Below are 20,272 nucleotides of genomic sequence, written 5' to 3' on the forward strand. Positions count from 1 at the left end.
TATCAAAAACCCCAAACCTTCTATTATCAAAAACCCCAAACTCTCTATTATCAAAACCCCAAACTCTCCATTATCAAAACCCCAAACCTTCTATTATCAAAAACCCCAAACTCTCTATTATCAAAACCCCAAACTCTCCATTATCAAAACCCCAAACTCTCCATTATCAAAAACCCCAAACTCTCCATTATCAAAAACCCCAAACTCTCCATTATCAAAAACCCCAAACTCTCCATTATCAAAAACCCCAAACTCTCTATTATCAAAAACCCCAAACTCTCCATTATCAAAAACCCCAAACTCTCCATTATCAAAACCCCAAACTCTCTATTATCAAAAACCCCAAACTCTCCATTATCAAAAACCCCAAACTCTTCATTATCAAAAACCCCAAACTCTCTATTATCAAAAACCCCAAACTCTCCATTATCAAAACCCCAAACTCTCCATGATCAAAAACCCCAAACTCTCCATTATCAAAAACCCCAAACTCCCTATTATCAAAAACCCCAAACTCTCCATTATCAAAACCCCAAACTCTCCATTATCAAAAACCCCAAACTCTCCATTATCAAAAACCCCAAACTCTCCATTATCAAAAACCCCAAACTCTCCATTATCAAAAACCCCAAACTCTCTATTATCTAAACCCAAACTCTCCATTATCAAAAACCCCAAACTCTCCATTATCAAAAACCCCAAACTCTCCATTATCAAAAACCCCAAACTCTCCATTATCAAAAACCCCAAACTTTCCATTATCAAAAACCCCAAACTCTCCATTATCAAAAACCCCAAACTCTCTATTATCAAAAACCAAACCTTCTATTATCAAAAACCCCAAACTCTCTATTATCAAAAACCCCAAACTCTCCATTATCAAAAACCCCAAACTCTCCATTATCAAAAACCCCAAACTCTCCATTATCAAAACCCCAAACTCTCTATTATCAAAAACCCCAAACTCTCCATTATCAAAACCCCAAACTCTCTATTATCAAAAACCCCAAACTCTCCATTATCAAAAACCCCAAACTCTCCATTATCAAAAACCCCAAACTCTCCATTATCAAATACCCCAAACCCTCCATTATCAAAAACCCCAAACTCTCTATTATCAAAAACCCCAAACTCTCCATGATCAAAAACCCCAAACTCTCCATTATCAAAACCCCAAACTCTCCATTATCAAAAACCCCAAACTCTCTATGATCAAAAACTCCAAACTCTCCATTATCAAAAACCCCAAACTCTCTATTATCAAAAACCCCAAACTCTCCATTATCAAAAACCCCAAACTCTCCATTATCAAAAACCCCAAACTCTCCATTATCAAATACCCCAAACCCTCCATTATCAAAAACCCCAAACTCTCTATTATCAAAAACCCCAAACCTTCTATTATCAAAAACCCCAAACTCTCTATTATCAAAACCCCAAACTCTCCATAATAAAACCCCAAACCTTCTATTATCAAAAACCCCAAACTCTCTATTATCAAAACCACAAACTCTCCATTATCAAAACCCCAAACTCTCCATTATCAAAAACCCCAAACTCTCCATTATCAAAAACCCCAAACTCTCCATTATCAAAAACCCCAAACTCTCCATTATCAAAATTCCCAAACTCTCCATTATCAAAAACCCCAAACTCTCCATTATCAAAAACACCAAACTCTCCATTATCAAAAACCCCAAACTCTCTATTATCAAAAACCCCAAACTCTCCATTATCAAAAACCCCAAACTCTCTATTATCAAAACCCCAAACTCTCCGTTATCAAAAACCCCAAACTCTCTATTATCAAAAACCCCAAACACTCCATTATCAAAAACCCCAAACTCTCCATTATCAAAAACCCCAAACTCTCCATTATCAAAAACCCCAAACTCTCCATTATCAAAAACCCCAAACTCTCCATTATCAAAAACCCCAAACGCTCCATTATCAAAAACCCCAAACCCTCCATTATCAAAAACCCCAAACTCTCTATTTTCAAAACCCCAAACTCTCCGTTATCAAAAACCCCAAACTCTCTGTTATCAAAAACCCCAAACTCTCCATTATCAAAAACCCCAAACTCTCCATTATCAAAAACCCCAAACTCTCCATTATCAAAAACCCCAAACTCTCCATTATCAAAAACCCCAAACTCTCTATTATCAAAAACCCCAAACTCTCCATTATCAAAAACCCCAAACTCTCTATTATCAAAAACCCCAAACACTCTATTAACAAAACCCCAAACTCTCCGTTATCAAAAACCCCAAACCTTCTATTATCAAAAACCCCAAACTCTCTATTATCAAAACCCCAAACTCTCCATTATCAAAACCCCAAACCTTCTATTATCAAAAACCCCAAACTCTCTATTATCAAAACCCCAAACTCTCCATTATCAAAACCCCAAACTCTCCATTATCAAAAACCCCAAACTCTCCATTATCAAAAACCCCAAACTCTCCATTATCAAAAACCCCAAACTCTCCATTATCAAAAACCCCAAACTCTCTATTATCAAAAACCCCAAACTCTCCATTATCAAAAACCCCAAACTCTCCATTATCAAAACCCCAAACTCTCTATTATCAAAAACCCCAAACTCTCCATTATCAAAAACCCCAAACTCTTCATTATCAAAAACCCCAAACTCTCTATTATCAAAAACCCCAAACTCTCCATTATCAAAACCCCAAACTCTCCATTATCAAAAACCCCAAACTCTCCATTATCAAAAACCCCAAACTCTCTATTATCAAAAACCCCAAACTCTCCATTATCAAAACCCCAAACTCTCCATTATCAAAAACCCCAAACTCTCCATTATCAAAAACCCCAAACTCTCCATTATCAAAAACCCCAAACTCTCCATTATCAAAAACCCCAAACTCTCCATTATCAAAAACCCCAAACTCTCTATTATCAAAAACCCCAAACTCTCTATTATCAAAAACCCCAAACTCTCCATTATCAAAAACCCCAAACTCTCCATTATCAAAAACCCCAAACTCTCCATTATCAAAAACCCCAAACTCTCTATTATCAAAAACCCCAAACTCTCTATTATCAAAAACCCCAAACTCTCTATTATCAAAAACCCCAAACTCTCCATTATCAAAAACCCCAAACTCTCTATTATCAAAAACCCCAAACTCTCCATTATCAAAAACCCCAAACTCTCCATTATCAAAAACTCCAAACTCTCCATTATCAAAAACCCCAACCTCTCTATTATCAAAAACCCCAAACTCTCCATTATCAAAAACCCCAAACTCTCCATTATCAAAAACCCCAAACTCTCCATTATCAAAAACCCCAAACTCTCCATTATCAAAAACCCCAAACTCTCCATTATCAAAAACCCCAAACTCTCCATTATCAAAAACCCCAAACTCTCCATTATCAAAAACCCCAAACGCTCCATTATCAAAAACCCCAAACCCTCCATTATCAAAAACCCCAAACTCTCTATTTTCAAAACCCCAAACTCTCCGTTATCAAAAACCCCAAACTCTCTGTTATCAAAAACCCCAAACTCTCCATTATCAAAAACCCCAAACTCTCCATTATCAAAAACCCCAAACTCTCCATTATCAAAAACCCCAAACTCTCCATTATCAAAAACCCCAAACTCTCTATTATCAAAAACCCCAAACTCTCCATTATCAAAAACCCCAAACTCTCTATTATCAAAAACCCCAAACTCTCTATTATCAAAACCCCAAACTCTCCGTTATCAAAAACCCCAAACCTTCTATTATCAAAAACCCCAAACTCTCTATTATCAAAACCCCAAACTCTCCATTATCAAAACCCCAAACCTTCTATTATCAAAAACCCCAAACTCTCTATTATCAAAACCCCAAACTCTCCATTATCAAAACCCCAAACTCTCCATTATCAAAAACCCCAAACTCTCCATTATCAAAAACCCCAAACTCTCCATTATCAAAAACCCCAAACTCTCCATTATCAAAAACCCCAAACTCTCTATTATCAAAAACCCCAAACTCTCCATTATCAAAAACCCCAAACTCTCCATTATCAAAACCCCAAACTCTCTATTATCAAAAACCCCAAACTCTCCATTATCAAAAACCCCAAACACTTCATTATCAAAAACCCCAAACTCTCTATTATCAAAAACCCCAAACTCTCCATTATCAAAACCCCAAACTCTCCATTATCAAAAACCCCAAACTCTCCATTATCAAAAACCCCAAACTCTCTATTATCAAAAACCCCAAACTCTCCATTATCAAAACCCCAAACTCTCCATTATCAAAAACCCCAAACTCTCCATTATCAAAAACCCCAAACTCTCCATTATCAAAAACCCCAAACTCTCCATTATCAAAAACCCCAAACTCTCCATTATCAAAAACCCCAAACTCTCTATTATCTAAACCCAAACTCTCCATTATCAAAAACCCCAAACTCTCCATTATCAAAAACCCCAAACTCTCCATTATCAAAAACCCCAAACTCTCCATTATCAAAAACCCCAAACTTTCCATTATCAAAAACCCCAAACTCTCCATTATCAAAAACCCCAAACTCTCTATTATCAAAAACCAAACCTTCTATTATCAAAAACCCCAAACTCTCTATTATCAAAAACCCCAAACTCTCCATTATCAAAAACCCCAAACTCTCCATTATCAAAAACCCCAAACTCTCCATTATCAAAGCCCCAAACTCTCTATTATCAAAAACCCCAAACTCTCCATTATCAAAACCCCAAACTCTCTATTATCAAAAACCCCAAACTCTCCATTATCAAAAACCCAAACTCTCCATTATCAAAAACCCCAAACTCTCCATTATCAAAAACCCCAAACCCTCCATTATCAAAAACCCCAAACTCTCTATTATCAAAAACCCCAAACTCTCCATGATCAAAAACCCCAAACTCTCCATTATCAAAACCCCAAACTCTCCATTATCAAAAACCCCAAACTCTCTATTATCAAAAACTCCAAACTCTCCATTATCAAAAACTCCAAACTCTCTATTATCAAAAACTCCAAACTCTCTATTATCAAAAACCCCAAACTCTCCATTATCAAAAACCCCAAACTCTCTATTATCAAAAACCCCAAACTCTCCATTATCAAAAAACCCAAACTCTCTATTATCAAAAACTCCAAACTCTCTATTATCAAAAACCCCAAACTCTCCATTATCAAAAACCCCAAACTCTCTATTATCAAAAACCCCAAACTCTCCGTTATCAAAAACTCCAAACTCTCCATTATCAAAAACCCCAAACTCTCCATTATCAAAAACCCCAAACTCTCCATTATCAAAAACCCCAAACTCTCCATTATCAAAAACCCCAAACTCTCCATTATCAAAAACCCCAAACTCTCCGTTATCAAAAACTCCAAACTCTCCATTATCAAAAACTCCAAACTCTCCATTATCAAAAACCCCAAACTCTCCATTATCAAAAACTCCAAACTCTCCATTATCAAAAACCCCAAACTCTCCGTTATCAAAAACTCCAAACTCTCCATTATCAAAAACCCCAAACTCTCTATTATCAAAACCCCAAACTCTCCATTATCAAAAACTCCAAACTTTCCATTATCAAAAACCCCAAACTCTCTATTATCAAAAACCCCAAACTCTCCATTATCAAAACCCCAAACTCTCTATTATCAAAAACCCCAAACTCTCTATTATCAAAAACCCCAAACTCTCCATTATCAAAAACCCCAAACTCTCCATTATCAAAAACCCCAAACTCTCTATTATCAAAAACCCCAAACTCTCTATTATCAAAAACCCCAAACTCTCCATTATCATAAAGCCCAAACTCTCCATTATCAAAAACCCCAAACTCTCCATTATCAAAAACCCCAAACTCTCCATTATCAAAAACCCCAAACTCTCCATTATCAAAAACCCCAAACTCTCCATTATCAAAAACCCCAAACTCTCCATTATCAAAACCCCAAACTCTCTATTATCAAAAACCCCAAACTCTCCATTATCAAAAACCCCAAACTCTCCATTATCAAAAACCCCAAACTCTCCATTATCAAAAATCCCAAACTCTCCATTATCAAAAACCCCAAACTCTCCATTATCAAAAACCCCAAACTCTCCATTATCAAAACCCCAAACTCTCCATTATCAAAAACCCCAAACTCTCTATTATCAAAAACTCCAAACTCTCCATTATCAAAAACTCCAAACTCTCTATTATCAAAAACATCAATCTCTCTATTATCAAAAACCCCAAACTCTCTATTATCAAAAACTCCAAACTCTCCATTATCAAAAACCCCAAACTCTCCATTATCAAAAACCCCAAACTCTCCATTATCAAAAACCCCAAACTCTCCATTATCAAAAACCCCAAACGCTCCATTATCAAAAACCCCAAACCCTCCATTATCAAAAACCCCAAACTCTCTATTATCAAAACCCCAAACTCTCCGTTATCAAAAACCCCAAACTCTCTGTTATCAAAAACCCCAAACTCTCCATTATCAAAAACCCCAAACTCTCTATTATCAAAAACTCCAAACTCTCCATTATCAAAAACCCCAAACTCTCCGTTATCAAAAACTCCAAACTCTCCATTATCAAAAACTCCAAACTCTCCATTATCAAAAACCCCAAACTCTCCATTATCAAAAACTCCAAACTCTCCATTATCAAAAACCCCAAACTCTCCGTTATCAAAAACTCCAAACTCTCCATTATCAAAAACCCCAAACTCTCTATTATCAAAACCCCAAACTCTCCATTATCAAAAACTCCAAACTTTCCATTATCAAAAACCCCAAACTCTCTATTATCAAAAACCCCAAACTCTCCATTATCAAAACCCCAAACTCTCTATTATCAAAAACCCCAAACTCTCTATTATCAAAAACCCCAAACTCTCCATTATCAAAAACCCCAAACTCTCCATTATCAAAAACCCCAAACTCTCTATTATCAAAAACCCCAAACTCTCTATTATCAAAAACCCCAAACTCTCCATTATCATAAAGCCCAAACTCTCCATTATCAAAAACCCCAAACTCTCCATTATCAAAAACCCCAAACTCTCCATTATCAAAAACCCCAAACTCTCCATTATCAAAAACCCCAAACTCTCCATTATCAAAAACCCCAAACTCTCCATTATCAAAACCCCAAACTCTCTATTATCAAAAACCCCAAACTCTCCATTATCAAAAACCCCAAACTCTCCATTATCAAAAACCCCAAACTCTCCATTATCAAAAATCCCAAACTCTCCATTATCAAAAACCCCAAACTCTCCATTATCAAAAACCCCAAACTCTCCATTATCAAAACCCCAAACTCTCCATTATCAAAAACCCCAAACTCTCTATTATCAAAAACTCCAAACTCTCCATTATCAAAAACTCCAAACTCTCTATTATCAAAAACATCAATCTCTCTATTATCAAAAACCCCAAACTCTCTATTATCAAAAACTCCAAACTCTCCATTATCAAAAACCCCAAACTCTCCATTATCAAAAACCCCAAACTCTCCATTATCAAAAACCCCAAACTCTCCATTATCAAAAACCCCAAACGCTCCATTATCAAAAACCCCAAACCCTCCATTATCAAAAACCCCAAACTCTCTATTATCAAAACCCCAAACTCTCCGTTATCAAAAACCCCAAACTCTCTGTTATCAAAAACCCCAAACTCTCCATTATCAAAAACCCCAAACTCTCTATTATCAAAAACTCCAAACTCTCCATTATCAAAAACCCCAAACTCTCCATTATCAAAAACCCCAAACTCTCTATTATCAAAAACCCCAAACGCTCCATTATCAAAAACCCCAAACTCTCCATTATCAAAAACCCCAAACTCTCTATTATCAAAAACTCCAAACTCTCCATTATCAAAAACTCCAAACTCTCTATTATCAAAAACTCCAAACTATCTATTATCAAAAACTCCAAACTCTCCATTATCAAAAACCCCAAACTCTCCATTATCAAAAACTCCAAACTCTCCATTATCAAAAACCCCAAACTCTCCGTTATCAAAAACTCCAAACTCTCCATTATCAAAAACCCCAAACTCTCTATTATCAAAACCCCAAACTCTCCATTATCAAAAACTCCAAACTTTCCATTATCAAAAACCCCAAACTCTCTATTATCAAAAACCCCAAACTCTCCATTATCAAAACCCCAAACTCTCTATTATCAAAAACCCCAAACTCTCTATTATCAAAAACCCCAAACTCTCCATTATCAAAAACCCCAAACTCTCCATTATCAAAAACCCCAAACTCTCTATTATCAAAAACCCCAAACTCTCTATTATCAAAAACCCCAAACTCTCCATTATCATAAAGCCCAAACTCTCCATTATCAAAAACCCCAAACTCTCCATTATCAAAAACCCCAAACTCTCCATTATCAAAAACCCCAAACTCTCCATTATCAAAAACCCCAAACTCTCCATTATCAAAAACCCCAAACTCTCCATTATCAAAACCCCAACCTCTCTATTATCAAAAACCCCAAACTCTCCATTATCAAAAACCCCAAACTCTCCATTATCAAAAACCCCAAACTCTCCATTATCAAAAATCCCAAACTCTCCATTATCAAAAACCCCAAACTCTCCATTATCAAAAACCCCAAACTCTCCATTATCAAAACCCCAAACTCTCCATTATCAAAAACCCCAAACTCTCTATTATCAAAAACTCCAAACTCTCCATTATCAAAAACTCCAAACTCTCTATTATCAAAAACCCCAAACTCTCCGTTATCAAAAACTCCAAACTCTCCATTATCAAAACCCCCAAACTCTCCATTATCAAAAACCCCAAACTCTCCATTATCAAAAACCCCAAACTCTCCGTTATCAAAAACCCCAAACTCTCCATTATCAAAAACCCCAAACTCTCTATTATCAAAAACCCCAAACTCTCTATTATCAAAAACCCCAAACTCTCTATTATCTAAACCCCAAACTCTCCATTATCAAAAACCCCAAACTCTCCATTATCAAAAACCCCAAACTCTCCATTATCAAAAACCCCAAACTCTCTGTTATCAAAAACCCCAAACTCTCTATTATCAAAAACCCCAAACTCTCTATTATCAAAAACCCCAAACTCTCCATTATCAAAAACCCCAAACTCTCCATTATCAAAAACTCCAAACTCTCCATTATCAAAAACCCCAAACTCTCTATTATCAAAAACCCCAAACTCTCCATTATCAAAAACCCCAAACTCTCCATTATCAAAAACCCCAAACTCTCCATTATCAAAAACCCCAAACTCTCCATTATCAAAAACCCCAAACTCTTCATTATCAAAAACCCCAAACTCTCTATTATCAAAAACCCCAAACTCTCCATTATCAAAACCCCAAACTCTCCATTATCAAAAACCCCAAACTCTCTGTTATCAAAAACCCCAAACTCTCCATTATCAAAAACCCCAAACTCTCCATTATCAAAAACCCCAAACTCTCTATTATCAAAAACCCCAAACTCTCCATTATCAAAAACCCCAAACTCTCCATTATCAAAAACCCCAAACTCTCCATTATCAAAAACCCCAAACTCTCCATTATCAAAACCCCCAAACTCTCTATTATCAAAAACCCCAAACTCTCTATTATCAAAAACCCCAAACTCTCCAATATCAAAAACCCCAAACTCTCCATTATCAAAAACCCCAAACTCTCCATTATCAAAAACCCCAAACTCTCCATTATCAAAAACCCCAAACTCTCCATTATCAAAAACCCCAAACTCTCTATTATCAAAAACCCCAAACTCTCCATTATCAAAAACCCCAAACTCTCTATTATCAAAACCCCAAACTCTTCGTTATCAAAAACCCCAAACTCTCTATTATCAAAAACCCCAAACTCTCCATTATCAAAAACCCCAAACTCTCCATTATCAAAAACCCCAAACTCTCCATTATCAAAAACCCCAAACTCTCCATTATCAAAAACCCCAAACTCTCCATTATCAAAAACCCCAAACGCTCCATTATCAAAAACCCCGAACCCTCCATTATCAAAAACCCCTAACTCTCTATTATCAAAACCCCAAACTCTCCGTTATCAAAAACCCCAAACTCTCTGTTATCAAAAACCCCAAACTCTCCATTATCAAAAACCCCAAACTCTCTATTATCAAAAACTCCAAACTCTCCATTATCAAAAACCCCAAACTCTCCATTATCAAAAACCCCAAACTCTCTATTATCAAAAACCCCAAACTCTCCATTATCAAAAACCCCAAACTCTCTATTATCAAAAACCCCAAACTCTCCATTATCAAAAACCCCAAACTCTCTATTATCAAAACCCCAAACTCTCCGTTATCAAAAACCCCAAACTCTCTATTATCAAAAACCCCAAACTCTCCATTATCAAAAACCCCAAACTCTCCATTATCAAAAACCCCAAACTCTCCATTATCAAAAACCCCAAACTCTCCATTATCAAAAACCCCAAACTCTCCATTATCAAAAACCCCAAACGCTCCATTATCAAAAACCCCAAACCCTCCATTATCAAAAACCCCAAACTCTCTATTTTCAAAACCCCAAACTCTCCGTTATCAAAAACCCCAAACTCTCTGTTATCAAAAACCCCAAACTCTCCATTATCAAAAACCCCAAACTCTCCATTATCAAAAACCCCAAACTCTCCATTATCAAAAACCCCAAACTCTCCATTATCAAAAACCCCAAACTCTCTATTATCAAAAACCCCAAACTCTCCATTATCAAAAACCCCAAACTCTCTATTATCAAAAACCCCAAACTCTCTATTATCAAAACCCCAAACTCTCCGTTATCAAAAACCCCAAACCTTCTATTATCAAAAACCCCAAACTCTCTATTATCAAAACCCCAAACTCTCCATAATAAAACCCCAAACCTTCTATTATCAAAAACCCCAAACTCTCTATTATCAAAACCACAAACTCTCCATTATCAAAACCCCAAACTCTCCATTATCAAAAACCCCAAACTCTCCATTATCAAAAACCCCAAACTCTCCATTATCAAAAACCCCAAACTCTCCATTATCAAAATTCCCAAACTCTCCATTATCAAAAACCCCAAACTCTCCATTATCAAAAACACCAAACTCTCCATTATCAAAAACCCCAAACTCTCTATTATCAAAAACCCCAAACTCTCCATTATCAAAAACCCCAAACTCTCTATTATCAAAACCCCAAACTCTCCGTTATCAAAAACCCCAAACTCTCTATTATCAAAAACCCCAAACACTCCATTATCAAAAACCCCAAACTCTCCATTATCAAAAACCCCAAACTCTCCATTATCAAAAACCCCAAACTCTCCATTATCAAAAACCCCAAACTCTCCATTATCAAAAACCCCAAACGCTCCATTATCAAAAACCCCAAACCCTCCATTATCAAAAACCCCAAACTCTCTATTTTCAAAACCCCAAACTCTCCGTTATCAAAAACCCCAAACTCTCTGTTATCAAAAACCCCAAACTCTCCATTATCAAAAACCCCAAACTCTCCATTATCAAAAACCCCAAACTCTCCATTATCAAAAACCCCAAACTCTCCATTATCAAAAACCCCAAACTCTCTATTATCAAAAACCCCAAACTCTCCATTATCAAAAACCCCAAACTCTCTATTATCAAAAACCCCAAACTCTCCGTTATCAAAAACCCCAAACCTTCTATTATCAAAAACCCCAAACTCTCTATTATCAAAACCCCAAACTCTCCATTATCAAAACCCCAAACCTTCTATTATCAAAAACCCCAAACTCTCTATTATCAAAACCCCAAACTCTCCATTATCAAAACCCCAAACTCTCCATTATCAAAAACCCCAAACTCTCCATTATCAAAAACCCCAAACTCTCCATTATCAAAAACCCCAAACTCTCCATTATCAAAAACCCCAAACTCTCTATTATCAAAAACCCCAAACTCTCCATTATCAAAAACCCCAAACTCTCCATTATCAAAACCCCAAACTCTCTATTATCAAAAACCCCAAACTCTCCATTATCAAAAACCCCAAACTCTTCATTATCAAAAACCCCAAACTCTCTATTATCAAAAACCCCAAACTCTCCATTATCAAAACCCCAAACTCTCCATTATCAAAAACCCCAAACTCTCCATTATCAAAAACCCCAAACTCTCTATTATCAAAAACCCCAAACTCTCCATTATCAAAACCCCAAACTCTCCATTATCAAAAACCCCAAACTCTCCATTATCAAAAACCCCAAACTCTCCATTATCAAAAACCCCAAACTCTCCATTATCAAAAACCCCAAACTCTCCATTATCAAAAACCCCAAACTCTCTATTATCAAAAACCCCAAACTCTCTATTATCAAAAACCCCAAACTCTCCATTATCAAAAACCCCAAACTCTCCATTATCAAAAACCCCAAACTCTCCATTATCAAAAACCCCAAACTCTCTATTATCAAAAACCCCAAACTCTCTATTATCAAAAACCCCAAACTCTCTATTATCAAAAACCCCAAACTCTCCATTATCAAAAACCCCAAACTCTCTATTATCAAAAACCCCAAACTCTCCATTATCAAAAACCCCAAACTCTCCATTATCAAAAACTCCAAACTCTCCATTATCAAAAACCCCAACCTCTCTATTATCAAAAACCCCAAACTCTCCATTATCAAAAACCCCAAACTCTCCATTATCAAAAACCCCAAACTCTCCATTATCAAAAACCCCAAACTCTCCATTATCAAAAACCCCAAACTCTCCATTATCAAAAACCCCAAACTCTCCATTATCAAAAACCCCAAACTCTCCATTATCAAAAACCCCAAACGCTCCATTATCAAAAACCCCAAACCCTCCATTATCAAAAACCCCAAACTCTCTATTTTCAAAACCCCAAACTCTCCGTTATCAAAAACCCCAAACTCTCTGTTATCAAAAACCCCAAACTCTCCATTATCAAAAACCCCAAACTCTCCATTATCAAAAACCCCAAACTCTCCATTATCAAAAACCCCAAACTCTCCATTATCAAAAACCCCAAACTCTCTATTATCAAAAACCCCAAACTCTCCATTATCAAAAACCCCAAACTCTCTATTATCAAAAACCCCAAACTCTCTATTATCAAAACCCCAAACTCTCCGTTATCAAAAACCCCAAACCTTCTATTATCAAAAACCCCAAACTCTCTATTATCAAAACCCCAAACTCTCCATTATCAAAACCCCAAACCTTCTATTATCAAAAACCCCAAACTCTCTATTATCAAAACCCCAAACTCTCCATTATCAAAACCCCAAACTCTCCATTATCAAAAACCCCAAACTCTCCATTATCAAAAACCCCAAACTCTCCATTATCAAAAACCCCAAACTCTCCATTATCAAAAACCCCAAACTCTCTATTATCAAAAACCCCAAACTCTCCATTATCAAAAACCCCAAACTCTCCATTATCAAAACCCCAAACTCTCTATTATCAAAAACCCCAAACTCTCCATTATCAAAAACCCCAAACACTTCATTATCAAAAACCCCAAACTCTCTATTATCAAAAACCCCAAACTCTCCATTATCAAAACCCCAAACTCTCCATTATCAAAAACCCCAAACTCTCCATTATCAAAAACCCCAAACTCTCTATTATCAAAAACCCCAAACTCTCCATTATCAAAACCCCAAACTCTCCATTATCAAAAACCCCAAACTCTCCATTATCAAAAACCCCAAACTCTCCATTATCAAAAACCCCAAACTCTCCATTATCAAAAACCCCAAACTCTCCATTATCAAAAACCCCAAACTCTCTATTATCTAAACCCAAACTCTCCATTATCAAAAACCCCAAACTCTCCATTATCAAAAACCCCAAACTCTCCATTATCAAAAACCCCAAACTCTCCATTATCAAAAACCCCAAACTTTCCATTATCAAAAACCCCAAACTCTCCATTATCAAAAACCCCAAACTCTCTATTATCAAAAACCAAACCTTCTATTATCAAAAACCCCAAACTCTCTATTATCAAAAACCCCAAACTCTCCATTATCAAAAACCCCAAACTCTCCATTATCAAAAACCCCAAACTCTCCATTATCAAAACCCCAAACTCTCTATTATCAAAAACCCCAAACTCTCCATTATCAAAACCCCAAACTCTCTATTATCAAAAACCCCAAACTCTCCATTATCAAAAACCCAAACTCTCCATTATCAAAAACCCCAAACTCTCCATTATCAAAAACCCCAAACCCTCCATTATCAAAAACCCCAAACTCTCTATTATCAAAAACCCCAAACTCTCCATGATCAAAAACCCCAAACTCTCCATTATCAAAACCCCAAACTCTCCATTATCAAAAACCCCAAACTCTCTATTATCAAAAACTCCAAACTCTCCATTATCAAAAACTCCAAACTCTCTATTATCAAAAACTCCAAACTCTCTATTATCAAAAACCCCAAACTCTCCATTATCAAAAACCCCAAACTCTCTATTATCAAAAACCCCAAACTCTCCATTATCAAAAAACCCAAACTCTCTATTATCAAAAACTCCAAACTCTCTATTATCAAAAACCCCAAACTCTCCATTATCAAAAACCCCAAACTCTCTATTATCAAAAACCCCAAACTCTCCGTTATCAAAAACTCCAAACTCTCCATTATCAAAAACCCCAAACTCTCCATTATCAAAAACCCCAAACTCTCCATTATCAAAAACCCCAAACTCTCCATTATCAAAAACCCCAAACTCTCCATTATCAAAAACCCCAAACTCTCCGTTATCAAAAACTCCAAACTCTCCATTATCAAAAACTCCAAACTCTCCATTATCAAAAACCCCAAACTCTCCATTATCAAAAACTCCAAACTCTCCATTATCAAAAACCCCAAACTCTCCGTTATCAAAAACTCCAAACTCTCCATTATCAAAAACCCCAAACTCTCTATTATCAAAACCCCAAACTCTCCATTATCAAAAACTCCAAACTTTCCATTATCAAAAACCCCAAACTCTCTATTATCAAAAACCCCAAACTCTCCATTCTCAAAACCCCAAACTCTCTATTATCAAAAACCCCAAACTCTCTATTATCAAAAACCCCAAACTCTCCATTATCAAAAACCCCAAACTCTCCATTATCAAAAACCCCAAACTCTCTATTATCAAAAACCCCAAACTCTCTATTATCAAAAACCCCAAACTCTCCATTATCATAAAGCCCAAACTCTCCATTATCAAAAACCCCAAACTCTCCATTATCAAAAACCCCAAACTCTCCATTATCAAAAACCCCAAACTCTCCATTATCAAAAACCCCAAACTCTCCATTATCAAAAACCCCAAACTCTCCATTATCAAAACCCCAAACTCTCTATTATCAAAAACCCCAAACTCTCCATTATCAAAAACCCCAAACTCTCCATTATCAAAAACCCCAAACTCTCCATTATCAAAAATCCCAAACTCTCCATTATCAAAAACCCCAAACTCTCCATTATCAAAAACCCCAAACTCTCCATTATCAAAACCCCAAACTCTCCATTATCAAAAACCCCAAACTCTCTATTATCAAAAACTCCAAACTCTCCATTATCAAAAACTCCAAACTCTCTATTATCAAAAACATCAATCTCTCTATTATCAAAAACCCCAAACTCTCTATTATCAAAAACTCCAAACTCTCCATTATCAAAAACCCCAAACTCTCCATTATCAAAAACCCCAAACTCTCCATTATCAAAAACCCCAAACTCTCCATTATCAAAAACCCCAAACGCTCCATTATCAAAAACCCCAAACTCTCCATTATCAAAAACCCCAAACTCTCTATTATCAAAACCCCAAACTCTCCGTTATCAAAAACCCCAAACTCTCCATTATCAAAAACCCCAAACTCTCTATTATCAAAAACTCCAAACTCTCCATTATCAAAAACTCCAAACTCTCTATTATCAAAAACTCCAAACTATCTATTATCAAAAACTCCAAACTCTCCATTATCAAAAACCCCAAACTCTCCATTATCAAAAACTCCAAACTCTCCATTATCAAAAACCCCAAACTCTCCGTTATCAAAAACTCCAAACTCTCCATTATCAAAAACCCCAAACTCTCTATTATCAAAACCCCAAACTCTCCATTATCAAAAACTCCAAACTTTCCATTATCAAAAACCCCAAACTCTCTATTATCAAAAACCCCAAACTCTCCATTATCAAAACCCCAAACTCTCTATTATCAAAAACCCCAAACTCTCTATTATCAAAAACCCCAAACTCTCCATTATCAAAAACCCCAAACTCTCCATTATCAAAAACCCCAAACTCTCTATTATCAAAAACCCCAAACTCTCTATTATCAAAAACCCCAAACTCTCCATTATCATAAAGCCCAAACTCTCCATTATCAAAAACCCCAAACTCTCCATTATCAAAAACCCCAAACTCTCCATTATCAAAAACCCCAAACTCTCCATTATCAAAAACCCCAAACTCTCCATTATCAAAAACCCCAAACTCTCCATTATCAAAACCCCAACCTCTCTATTATCAAAAACCCCAAACTCTCCATTATCAAAAACCCCAAACTCTCCATTATCAAAAACCCCAAACTCTCCATTATCAAAAATCCCAAACTCTCCATTATCAAAAACCCCAAACTCTCCATTATCAAAAACCCCAAACTCTCCATTATCAAAACCCCAAACTCTCCATTATCAAAAACCCCAAACTCTCTATTATCAAAAACTCCAAACTCTCCATTATCAAAAACTCCAAACTCTCTATTATCAAAAACATCAATCTCTCTATTATCAAAAACCCCAAACTCTCTATTATCAAAAACTCCAAACTCTCCATTATCAAAAACCCCAAACTCTCCATTATCAAAAACCCCAAACTCTCCATTATCAAAAACCCCAAACTCTCCATTATCAAAAACCCCAAACGCTCCATTATCAAAAACCCCAAACCCTCCATTATCAAAAACCCCAAACTCTCTATTATCAAAACCCCAAACTCTCCGTTATCAAAAACCCCAAACTCTCTGTTATCAAAAACCCCAAACTCTCCATTATCAAAAACCCCAAACTCTCTATTATCAAAAACTCCAAACTCTCCATTATCAAAAACCCCAAACTCTCCATTATCAAAAACCCCAAACTCTCTATTATCAAAAACCCCAAACGCTCCATTATCAAAAACCCCAAACTCTCCATTATCAAAAACCCCAAACTCTCTATTATCAAAAACTCCAAACTCTCCATTATCAAAAACTCCAAACTCTCTATTATCAAAAACTCCAATCTCTCTATTATCAAAAACCCCAAACTCTCTATTATCAAAAACTCCAAACTCTCCATTATCAAAAACTCCAAACTATCTATTATCAAAAACCCCAAACTCTCTATTATCAAAAACCCCAAACTCTCCTTTATCAAAAACCCCAAACTCTCCATTATCAAAAACTCCAAACTCTCTATTATCAAAAACCCCAAACTCTCTATTATCAAAAACCCCAAACTCTCTATTATCAAAAACTCCAAACTCTCCATTATCAAAAACTCCAAACTCTCCATTATCAAAAACCCCAAACTCTCCGTTATCAAAAACTCCAAACTCTCCATTATCAAAAATCCCAAACTCTCCGTTATCAAAAACCCCAAACTCTCCATTATCAAAAACCCCAAACTCTCCGTTATCAAAAACTCCAAACTCTCCATTATCAAAAACCCCAAACTCTCCGTTATCAAAAACCCCAAACTCTCCGTTATCAAAAACTCCAAACTCTCCATTATCAAAAACCCCAAACTCTCCGTTATCAAAAACCCCAAACTCTCTATTATCAAAAACCCCAAACTCTCTATTATCAAAAACCCCAAACTCTCCATTATCAAAAACCCCAAACTCTCCATTATCAAAAACCCCAAACTCTCCATTATCAAAAACCCCAAACTCTCCGTTATCAAAAACCCCAAACTCTCTATTATCAAAAACCCCAAACTCTCCATTATCAAAAACCCCAAACTCTCCATTATCAAAAACCCCAAACTCTCCATTATCAAAAACCCCAAACTCTCCATTATCAAAAACCCCAAACTCTCCATTATCAAAAACCCCAAACTCTCCATTATCAAAAACCCCAAACTCTCTATTATCAAAAACCCCAAACTCTCCATTATCAAAAACCCCAAACTCTCTATTATCAAAACCCCAAACTCTCCGTTATCAAAAACCCCAAACTCTCTATTATCAAAAACCCCAAACTCTCCATTATCAAAAACCCCAAACTCTCCATTATCAAAAACCCCAAACTCTCCATTATCAAAAACCCCAAACTCCCCATTATCAAAAACCCCAAACTCTCCATTATCAAAAACCCCAAACGCTCCATTATCAAAAACCCCAAACCCTCCATTATCAAAAACCCCAAACTCTCTATTTTCAAAACCCCAAACTCTCCGTTATCAAAAACCCCAAACTCTCCGTTATCAAAAACCCCAAACTCTCCATTATCAAAAACCCCAAACTCTCCATTATCAAAAACCCCAAACTCTCCATTATCAAAAACCCCAAACTCTCCATTATCAAAAACCCCAAACTCTCTATTATCAAAAACCCCAAACTCTCCATTATCAAAAACCCCAAACTCTCTATTATCAAAAACCCCAAACTCTCTATTATCAAAACCCCAAACTCTCCATTATCAAAAACCCCAAACCTTCTATTATCAAAAACCCCAAACTCTCTATTATCAAAACCCCAAACTCTCCATTATCAAAACCCCAAACCTTCTATTATCAAAAACCCCAAACTCTCTATTATCAAAACCCCAAACTCTCCATTATCAAAACCCCAAACTCTCCATTATCAAAAACCCCAAACTCTCCATTATCAAAAACCCCAAACTCTCTATTATCAAAAACCCCAAACTCTCCATTATCAAAAACCCCAAACTCTCCATTATCAAAACCCCAAACTCTCTATTATCAAAAACCCCAAACTCTCCATTATCAAAAACCCCAAACTCTTCATTATCAAAAACCCCAAACTCTCTATTATCAAAAACCCCAAACTCTCCATTATCAAAACCCCAAACTCTCCATTATCAAAAACCCCAAACTCTCCATTATCAAAAACCCCAAACTCTCTATTATCAAAAACCCCAAACTCTCCATTATCAACACCCCAAACTCTCCATTATCAAAAACCCCAAACTCTCCATTATCAAAAACCCCAAACTCTCCATTATCAAAAACCCCAAACTCTCCATTATCCAAAACCCCAAACTCTCCATTATCAAAAACCCCAAACTCTCTATTATCAAAAACCCCAAACTCTCTATTATCAAAAACCCCAAACTCTCCATTATCAAAAACCCCAAACTCTCCTGTGGTAAACCACTTTTATCGTTACACTATAGTTATCACTGTTGTATTGTTATCACCGTTATCACTGTTGTATCACGATACGAGGTCGCCTCTTGTCGCGCTGTTATACCTGGGCTGACCACCTCCGACTCCGCCCATGGCTCCACCTACCTGCCCAGGTATAAAGGTAGTCGACTGGCTGGTATTCCTCCTTGTTGGACCCGATCACCCACGAGGGTGGGCTCTGTTATTTAGTCAATAAAAACCTTTAGTTACGTTCCTAACTCGTCGCTTTTTATTGGACGAATTGATAGGTATATCAATTTTATTGACTAAATTTTAAAGATGTCTACTACTGGCCAGCCAGAAGCCCTCCCAGAAGCACAGCCACACCAGCCGGCTTGGCTGCAAGCCCTCAAACCACCGTACCTGGATCTAAACCCACAGGCAGCAAACGCAGCCCTCAACTTCAAACACTGGCTGGACTGCTTCGAATCCTACCTGGAAGAATCCGGCGCCCCGCAGAGATCCAAACTAAGACTTCTGAACGCCCAAGCGAGCCCGAGAGTATACGCACTCATCCAGGACACGACTACGTACGAGGCCGCTATCAACCTACTGAAACAGCAGTACCGCAGCCCGGTAAATTACATGTACACCAGGCACCTCCTAAGATCCCGCCCGCAACAGCCAGGAGAGTCTGTAGCTGAATTTTTACGGGCGCTAAGAGCACTCGGCAGGAACTGTGACTTTAAAGCGGTGACGGCTGTTGAAAATACGGAAGATAATATCCGCGATGCCTTTGTGAAAGGCCTACGGTCCGACTACTCACGGCAAAGACTGCTTGAAGCTAAAGACCTCGACCTGGACAAAGCTG

This window comes from Somniosus microcephalus, chromosome 1, assembly GCF_052327205.1.
Source record: "Somniosus microcephalus isolate GS21.2 chromosome 1, FLI_Smic_1.0, whole genome shotgun sequence".
In the NCBI taxonomy this organism is placed as follows: Eukaryota; Metazoa; Chordata; class Chondrichthyes; order Squaliformes; family Somniosidae; genus Somniosus; species Somniosus microcephalus.